This window comes from Zea mays, chromosome 2, assembly GCF_902167145.1.
Source record: "Zea mays cultivar B73 chromosome 2, Zm-B73-REFERENCE-NAM-5.0, whole genome shotgun sequence".
Lineage (NCBI taxonomy): Eukaryota > Viridiplantae > Streptophyta > Magnoliopsida > Poales > Poaceae > Zea > Zea mays.
The window spans coordinates 119,410,003-119,420,037 of NC_050097.1; the positions used below are offsets into that span (position 1 = coordinate 119,410,003).

The following is a 10,035-nucleotide window of genomic DNA, read 5'->3' on the forward strand; positions in this document are numbered from 1 at the left end:
GCTCGGCCTGAATTGGAGCTGTCGGCAATTGGGTGTCGACCCATTCAGCCAGGAAGTCTTCCAAGACTTGAGATTTGATGGCCTTGCGAGGGGTAAATGAGAGTGTTTCGCCCATGAGTTCCACTGCCCACTTTGCTATCCTACCCGAGGCCTCTCGACACTGGATGATCTCCCCCAGGGGGAAGGATGACACCACAGTCACCGGATGAGACTCGAAGTAGTGTCACAACTTTCACCGTGTCAGAATTACTGTGTACAGTAGCTTCTGAATTTGTGGGTAGTGGAGCTTGGTCTTGGATAGTACCTCGCTGATGAAGTAGACCGGCCTCTGGACGAGCAGTGCATGCCCGTCTTCTTGTCTCTCGACTACGATCGCGGCGCTGACCACCTGGGTGGTTGCGGCGACGTAGATCAAGAGGGCTTCTCCCGTAGCGGGGGGCACCAAGATGGGCACGTTTGTAAGGAGTGCCTTAAGGTTTTCGAGGGCTTCCTCGGCCTCGGAGATCCAAGTGAAGCGCTCAGCTTTCCTTAAGAGGTGGTACAGGGGTAACCCTTTCTCGCCGAGGCGCGAGATGAAGCGGCTCAGGGCCGCAAGGCATCGCATGATCCTCTGTACTCCTTTCAAATCTTTGATCAGCCCCATGTTGGTGACGGCCGTGATCTTTTCCAGGTTGGCCTTGATGCCCCGCTCGGAGACGATGAATCCCAGGAGCATGACTCAGGGGACTCCGAAGACACACTTCTCGGGATTGAGCTTCACGCCTTTCGCTCTTAGACACTTGAATGTCGTCTCAAGGTCAGATAGGAGGTCAGAGGCTTTCTTCGTCTTGACAACGATGTCATCGACGTAAGCCTCGACCGTTCGGCCGATGTGCTCTCCGAACACGTGGTTCATGCACCTTTGGTATGTTGCGCCTGCATTCCTCAAGCCAAATGGCATAGTAGTATAACAATACATGCCATAATGTGTGATGAAAGAAGTCACGAGCTGGTCGGACTCTTTCATCTTAATTTGATGATAACCTGAATAGGCGTCGAGGAATGACAGGGTTTCGCACCCAGCAGTGGAGTCCACAATCTGGTCGATACGAGGCAGAGGGTAGGGAACCTTCGGACATGCTTTGTTCAACTTGGTGTAGTCGACGCACATCCTCCATTTCCCACCTTTCTTTTTCACAAGCACGGGGTTAGCTAGCCATTCGGGATGGAACACCTCTTTGATGAACACCGCGGCCATTAGCTTGTGGACCTCCTCGCCTATGGCTCTGCGCTTTTCTTCGTCGAAACGGCGCAGATGCTGCTTCACGGGTCGGGCACCAGCTCGGATATCCAGTGAGTGCTCGGCGACATCCCTCGGTATGTCAGGCATGTCCGAGGGACTCCACGCGAAAACTTCGGCGTTTGCGCAGAGAAAGTCGACGAGCACTGCTTCCTATTTGGGGTCGAGCTCGGAGCCGATCCTGACTTGCTTGCCATCGTCGTTGCTGGGGCCGAGAGGGACGGACTTAACCGCCTCAGCTGGCTCGAAGTTGCTGGCGTGTCGCTTCGCATCTGGCGCCTCCTTGGAGAGGCACTCCAGGTCGGTGACGAGGGACTTGGACTCGGCGAGGGCCTCAGCCTACTCCACGCACTCCACGTCGCATTCGTACGCGTGGCGTTACGTGGATCCGACGGTGATGACCCCGTTGGGGCCCGGCATCTTAAGCTTGAGATACGTGTAGTTGGGGACGGCCATGAACTTGGCGTAGCACGGTCTCCCCAATACCGCGTGGTAGGTCCCTCGGAACCCGACCACCTCGAATGTGAGGGTTTCCTTTCGGAAGTTGGAGGGAGTTCCGAAGTAGACAGGCAGATCGATTTGCCCCAGGGGCAGGACGCGCTTTCCGGGGACGATCCCGTGAAAGGGCGTCGCACCGGCCCAGATCGTGGACAGATCGATCCCCAAGAGCCTGAGGGTCTCGGCGTAGATGATGTTGAGGCTGCTGCCTCCGTCCATGAGGACCTTGGTGAGCTTAGCGTTGCCGATGACGGGGTCGACAACGAGCGGGTATCTTCCTGGGCTCGGCACACAGTCGGGGTGGTCGCCTTGGTCGAAGGTGATGGGCTTGTCGGACCAGTCCAGGTAGACTGGCGCCGCCACCTTCACCGAGCAGACCTCCCGGCGCTCCTGCTTTCGGCGCCGAGCCGAGGCATTCGCCACCTGCCCACCGTAGATCATGAAACAGCCATGGATCTCAGGGAACTCCTCTGCCTTGTCGCCCTCCTTCTTGTTGTGGCCTTGGCTCTTGCCTTCTTCCGCCGAGGGCCCGGACTTATGGAAGTAGCGCCGGAGCATGACGCATTCTTCAAGGGTGTGCTTGACGGCGCCCTGGTGATAGGGGCATGACTCCTTGAGCATCTTGTCGAACAAGTTGGCCCCTCCGGGAGGCTTCCGAGGGTTCTTGTGCTCGGCGGCAGTGACAAGATCTGCGTCAGCGGCATCGCGCTTTGCTTGCGACTTCTTCCTAGCCTTTTTCTTCATGCCCCGCTGGGCGGATGCCTCGGGGGCATCTTCCTGCTGCCTTCTCTAAGGCTGCTTGTCCTTCCAGAAGATGGCTTCGACCGTCTCCTGACCAGAGGCAAACTTGGTGGCTATGTCCATTAGTTCGCACGCCTTGGTGGGAGTCTTGCGCCCTAGTTTGCTAACCAGGTCTCGGCAAGTGGTGCCGGCGAGGAACGCCCCGATGACGTCTGAGTCAGTGATGTTGGGCAGCTCGGTGCGCTGCTTTGAAAACCACCGGATGTACCCTCGCAGGGATTCCCCTGGTTGCTGGCGGCAGCTTCGGAGATCCCAGGAGTTCCCAGGGCACACGTACGTGCCTTGGAAGTTTCTAGCGAAAGCCTTGACCAGGTCGTCCCAGTTGGAGATCTGCGCAGGAGGCAGATGCTCCAGCCAGGCCCGGGCGGCGTCGGAGAGGAACAGGGGGTGGTTGCAGATGATGAGGTTGTCGTCGTCCGTTCCTCCCAGCTGGCATGCCAGCCGGTAGTCTGCAAGCCATAGCTCCGGCCTCGTCTCCCTCGAGTACTTAGTGATAGTAGTCGGGGCTCGGAATCGGGCCAGGAACGCGCGCCCGTCGTATGGCCCGGCTGAAGGCTTGCAGACCTGGCGGTTCGGGCGAAGGGCTCCGATCCTCCCCACTGTCGTAGCGTCCTCCGCGCCTGGGGTGGTAGCCTCGGCGCACCCTATCATCGAGGCGGGCTCGATGGTCGCGACTGTGTTGCTCGTCGCCGAGGCGATCCGAGGCCGGAGGCGTCCTGTCCCGTGTGCGCTCGGTGCGGACCGGGGCCTCCCGCATGTGTCGGGAGGATGTTGCGCGAAGCTCCGAGGGGCACCCTCGCCTTCGGGAGGCAGAGCTTTCGGCTTGTCGGACCGTGGCATGCTCCAGGAGATTCTTGAGCTCGCCCTGGATATGCCACCCCTCGGTGGTGGATGGCTCCGGCATCGTTCGGAGCAGCATCGCTGCTGCAGCCAGGTTTTGGCCGGTCTCGCTGACGGCCGGGGGTAGCGCTGCCCTGACATTGTCAACGATACGACGTTGGACATCCCGGGCCCGATGACGCGCTTCTCCGGCGAGTGGCTGGCCTGCCCACTCCTGCTCGATGTTTTGCCGGAGCTACGCAAGTCACCCTGCTTCCTCGTCGAGCTTGGCCTGCATCTCGCGGATTTGCTCGAGCTGTGTTTCCTGACTCCCGCAGGGACTGGGACCACAGCTAGCTCCCGCGGGATGTCAACGCGAGACGCAGGCCCAGGGTCATTCTCTAGCATACCGAGGTGCTTGCCTTCATCGAGATCTCCCAGGTTGACGTGGAAACATTCGCGACTTAAGCCATGACCCTCGTCGTCGAGGCTATGGCCATCATCAGAGCAACCGGAGAGGCAGTAGTTACATGCGGTCATGAAGTCTCACATGGCACCAAGATCACGGAGTCCAGAGAAGTCCCAACCGGAGTCGGGACTGTCCTCTTCCTCGGACCCCGGGGGCCTGTAGGTTGAGACAGCCGTCAGTCGATCCCAGATTGACCACATATGGTATCCCGGGAGATCAGGATATGCCCTAGCGAAAGCGCTCACCGAAGCGGGGTCGCTTGTTGGATCAAAGCTGAATCTAAAGGGCACAGGATGGGAAACGGACGATACCTCTTGGTAGACGGACGGTGGTGAAGTCGCGTCGGGGACGGAACACACCGTTGTCTCAGGTACAAGGCTGACGCCCAGCAGGTCCTCCGCGAGAGTGCTGGCGTCATCAGTCCGCTTGTCGTCGGCGCGTCGCGGGGAAGAGACGCCCGTCGTTGTCCTAGGCGCGAGGACAACGCCCGACATGTCCCCCGCTGGGGTGCCGGTGTCGTCGACTCGCCCTGGTGCGGTAGCCGACGAAGCGCCGCCTCCTGCCTGGCCACGGTTGCCCTGTCTCCTCCTCCTGCGGCGAGGAGGGTGGCGAGGCAAACCCGAATGCTCTTCTTCCACCACGGGGGGAAGACGTCGTCGAGTTTGCCACCGCCGGGCGAGCTGACGACCGTCGTCGTTGTCGTGCCGCGAGGGGAGGAGTTGCATGTCGTAGCTGCCTTCGCGGGACACGAACTCGAGGCTCCTGAAGCGGAGCACCGTTCTAGGATGAAGAGGTTGCTGAAGACTACCCATCTGGTACTCAACGGGAAAGTATTCGTTAACACGCAGCGGCCCCTACCTGGTGCGCCAAATGTCGGCGTCTCAGACCCGGGGGGCCCTCGACCGGACCGACCAGTGAATTTGTGGCTACGTGTCCCAGCCAGATGGGTTGGCGCGAGAAGGAACACGAAAGGGGGGATCGTATTATCTCGCACCGGGAGTGCCGTTCGTAGTAGGGGTTACAAGCGTCGCGAGAGGGAGAGAGCCTGTTCATCAGCCCGTCCCTTGCGCGAACCACCACCATCCTCTAGGAAGGCCCCGGACCTCCCTTTTATAGATACAAGGAGAGGGTCCAGATGTACAATGGGGGTGTAGCCATGCGCTAACGTGTCTGGCGGAGAGGCGCTTGATCCCTGTGTACATGTCAACGTGGCTGTCGAGGGGGTGCTTGAGCCCTATATTTGCGATGTCGTGGCCGCCGGAGAAGTGCCTGGGCCCTGTAGAAGCACAACTGGCGGTGCGGCTGGGACCCTGCTGACGTCTCCTTGCTTCCGTAGTGGGTTGAGAACCACTGATGTCATGGACGCACGCGGGAGCCATCATTACCTATTATCGGGGTAAGCCAGACGGGGCGCCGGTCTTTTTCCCTGTAGCCTGAGCTAGCTAGGAGTAGGGTAATGATGTATCCTCTGTGGCGCGGTCGGTCCGAGCCCAGGGTCGGGTGAGGCGGAGACTTCTCCTGAGGCCGAGGCTGGGGTCGGGCGAGGACGCGATTCCTCCCGAGGACGAGGCCTTAGGTCGGGCAAGGCGGAGCTTCCTGTTGCGCCCGAGGCTGAACTCGGTGGTTGTCAGCCCTACCCGGGTGGTTGGCAGAGCAGTCGGAGCAGGGCGAGCGGCGCTGCTTTCCTATTAGATCGGTCAGTGAAGGGTCGAAGTGACTGCGGTCACTTCGACCTTGCCGACTGTGGCACGCGTGTCAGGATAAGGTGTTAGGCGATCCTCGCATTGAATGCGCCTGCGATACGGTCGGTTGGTAAGGCGATTTGGCCAAGGTTGCTTCACAACGAAGCCTGCCCGAGCCGGGCTTCAGGAGAGCCGAGGGTGTGCCCACTGCCTGAGGAGGCCCTCGGGCGAGGCGTGAATTCGTCCGGGGCTACTGTTCTCGCTCGAGGCTGGGCTCGGGCGAGATCACGTTCCCTTGGGTAGACGAAGCCTTGACTTGAACCGCACCCATCAGTGTTTTTGGTTAGTCCTAAGGGTGTTTACCAGCCGTGTTTAGGAGTGTTGGGGGTACCCCGAATTATGGTACCCGACAGGTAATGGTGTCATGATTAAGGACTTATGGTGTCGCAGCCAAACTGAGAGCCTCCTGTGAATGCGCACACAGGATTGTGCTACTCGTCGGATGCTGGTATCAAGGTCTCTAGTCATGATCCATTATGGAATTACACTGATGTGTTATCTCCCGTAGATCTCTTTCTTGAAACGATTTCAGTGTTGTTTGTCGAATTGATTAAGCAACATCTATTATCTATGTTGGATCAAAAGGGGCATACCACTTTCCATGTGTGGTCTCTTTTCCCTTGGCTTTGGTAGTGACTGCACACATACAAGTTCCCTTTACGTCCTTTGTGTAAAGGTGGAGCCTTGAAGCTTTTTAGTGTTGAGAGACAACTGATTAGCTCTCAAAATGGAGATTGGCTTTCCCTGCTGCTAAGATGCAGGAGTTTGTTCATTCACTCTCTTTTTAATCCATGTATTCCTTAACCAAGTGGATAATTCATCTCACATGAAGAAACGGATGAACCACATGATCAAATGGATTTCTATCCAAATGCATGATCAACTGTTAATAAGAGTGAACTCTCAACCCTTGGCTTACCGATGGTACTGAGAGGACCTGCTCAATGTCAAAGGTAGTTCAACAAGTTGGTTTTACTAACTTATAACTACATTGTGATCAAAGGTTGAGTTTAGAGATCGTTTTGTCGACTTATCTAAACTCACTTTGGTTCAACTCATTCTAAGAAAGTACTTACAAAAATAAAGTTAAATCGACTGATAACCACCTAATCATCGCTCTAGTCATGCCTTGATCGCCTCACGTGTGCTTTTCCATGTCTAGTGCTTGACAAAATGAATTAGACACGGAGTCAGCATCTACAGATCCCTTTGCTGGTGATTTTTGAAGTCTCTATCATTTTTCTTGGACTTGGATTTTCTAGCTTAACACGAGTTAACTGTGATGTTATTCGACATTCACGCCCGTCTCGTGTGCTATGAACTTACCATGACCACTTGTTGGTAAACCTCTTTCTGTGTGTTTTACCCAAGAGGTTGCATCTGATTCTGTTTGGGTAAAGTCGTATATCTACCGCTCACTCAAAGGACTCATATAGCACAGTGTCATCAGAAAAAGCAAACTGCATACATGGAACCTTATGTGTTCCTCTGGTAGACATCGCCTGTATTGTTGGACATAACTAAATTAGCTTAAGGCCATACATGTTATGTCCACTAGAGAAACCACATCCTGGGGCACTCGCCTTCGCTCAGGACTGCCTTATGATTACCGCTGATATGGACATGGGTTACATGCTTCTCTACTCTTAAAAGTATTTCGCTCCGAATCTCGGGACTAACACCCCAGGTGTTATCTCCCGTTAAACAGCGATTATAGACGTAAGTATGGGAATATTAATAAGAATAACAGTCTCTCTGTCTTAATCTATTTCGTCTATCGCGAGTTCGACATAATTTTTATTTTTATTTATCCGAACTTTTCCTACATTTTTGTGATGTTCGGAACATAGTTGTGTCGAAAATCGGTGCGTCCGGTGATTATTTAAAATTCATCGCTCGCGCAAATACGAATTTGGAAATTTAGTCCAGTCCTCAGATTTCATCTCAATCAGATTAAATAAGAACTCGACGACTAAAATTTTTAGATGTAAAATAATTTAGTCCCTTCTCGTCAATCAAAACATCACGTTCAAGGGTTTATAATTGTGGTTGGTTTCCAGCATCCTCGACAGATGTATCGGGTGTCGAGTTGCAGAATACAGTTTAAAATATCAGTCTCGATCTCGTTTGGGTTCATTCTGTTTGCATCTTATCTGAACCATATATTATCCGAGACAAAGAGATTAACATTTGATTTTATAGCAGATAATACTAGGTCTGAAAGTATACTCCAGATCGCTTGCGTTACCAAGAAACCATGCGCAAGATTAATAATTGGGATTATTCTTTAGTATGCTATTCTAGGTAGAGAAATCAAATAGGGTTGGAAAATAGATAAATTTTTTATCTGGGATCAACTAAATTAATGATGTCTCAAGTATTGTATCCTGATAGTGTTTTGGTCTGGTCCATTTATTTCTCGCCCAAACTCTAATCCTATAATCAGGATCCCAGAAAAATCTCCTCACTGTCGTACTCTCTCAGCCTCATCTGATTCCCAGGCAATCGGCCTTATCCACTGTCTTTGTTTTTTCTACGCACATCACCGCAACTATCTCTTTTTTATCTTCTCTGTAGGCTGAAATCCTTATCCTCCTGGTTGGCCTCATCTTCAAGCTGCCACTCTCAGCTGATCCCTATCCTCTACCGCTCTCTCTCTCCCTTCCGATATTTTGCACCGTCGTGCTCAGGTTTCTGGTGTTTTCTCCATTGCGTTCATCTCCCTCTGTGCTCCTCCCTGTCGCGCCCTCCCTGGTGGACACGTGCAGCTCCCTCTGCCTTCCATGAGTTTTTTGAACCAAGATATCACTGAGACTGGACTTTAAAAAATAGTATCCTGAACACCGTAATTGAAGTTTTAGTATTATAAACCGTTTAGCTTTGGTTTTTTCTATCGGACTGTGATTTAGCCAATGTTCAGCTACTAGTACAAGCTGTTACGGCAATCCATCTCACTGCCCCGTTCTTAGAACGAATATGTGCTGGAGCTCCTCTCGTGACGCTCTTCTCTCCCGGCGCTGGAGCTCCCCTATCAAGTCTTGTCCGACGGCGCTCCGGGGCGCTCCTCTCCCTGGTCCCGGCGGTGCTCCTCTTCCTGATGTTGATGATTACTCGGCCCAGCCAGCAGTGCTTCCCCGCCAGCAGTGCTTCCCCGCCAGTGCTTCCTCGCTCCTGGCTGTGCTTCCCCGCGACCGGTTATCGTTCCCTGAGACGCTCGGTCTCGCTCCCGACCTCAACAATGGAGACCCCGCCAGGAGCGATGACGTCGGCACCGGCTGTTGTCATCCCCGATGACAACCATGGTTCGTTCTTAGTTGAACAGTTACCTTGTTGTTGTGCTAAACCCTATACATTATTCATTACTACACATTGTGTCAGATGCGTATAGGTCCGTCACTATTGAAGATGTTGACCACTCATTGATTAAGGCACCAACAACGCTTGAGGAGATCGGTGCTCTGCCTCCTATGGATGTTGTAAAGCTTCGTTAATGGTCAATGGCCAATGAGAGTGTTATGTACCCAATGAGAGTGTTATGTACCTTAAACTTGTATTTCTAAGTACTATAAGTGAACTTTCAGTGAACTTGTTGTTTTCAGTGAGCTTTCAGTGAACTGTTAACCGGTATTAGAATCAATGAACTTTCATTGAACTGTGAACTAGGCTATTGTTGTTTCCATATGTTCACGATGTGCTTCTTGCAATGGTTCCATATTTTCTTTAACAACTGTTTGATGAATTGTTCAGGAACTTCTCTCCCTCGCTTGGCTACCTGTACAAGTTAAAAATTCTGAAAATTGCAGCCCTCTGTGAACTACAGGCGAGGTGCTATACCAGAAAAGAAAATGTTTGTGTTTTTAACCACACCGTTTCTCCCTAGGTGCAAATATGGTACAAACTGGCATATAAGGAGCAAATTTAATACGTTAGAGCGTATAGCAAACTGGGATCCCCAAGATTAGTCCTTTTGAGCCTCTCAGCCATCTTCTAGTGCCTCATTATGCAACACAACTTCAACAGAACAGAGCCCAAGATTGAGTCCCAATAGCCATCTGGGGGAGGCTGTTAAGCAACTTGAGTTTCAGTTACCTTGTGGGGGCACTAGAGAGGATAGAGCGCTCGAGAGGATACAGGCAGGGAAGGAGAAAGGGCCGAGGACTAGGGAGAGGAGCGCCGAGAAGCGCCGTCGGACAAGACTTGACAGAGGAGCTCCAGCGCCGGGAGAGAAGAGCGTCGGGAGAGGAGCTCCAGCGCCGATCGGTTCTAAGAAACGGGGCAGTGAGATGGATTGCCGTAACAACGCGTACTAGTAGCAGGACATTGGTTAAATCACACTCTGATAGCAAAAAAACAATGTTGAACGGATTATAATACTAAAACTCCAATTACGGTGTTCGGGATACCATTTTTTCAGAAGCCCAGTCTTG

General features: G+C 53.2%; 1 long non-coding RNA gene across 1 annotated transcript; it reads left to right on the forward strand.

The window, feature by feature from the left end:
- The first annotated feature begins 8,188 nt into the window (after positions 1-8,188).
- On the forward strand, positions 8,189-9,275 carry LOC103643114 (uncharacterized). Its single transcript, XR_560804.3, has 2 exons — positions 8,189-8,910; positions 8,987-9,275. It is a non-coding gene; the product is annotated as an uncharacterized lncRNA (long non-coding RNA).
- Positions 9,276-10,035: the final 760 nt, after the last annotated feature.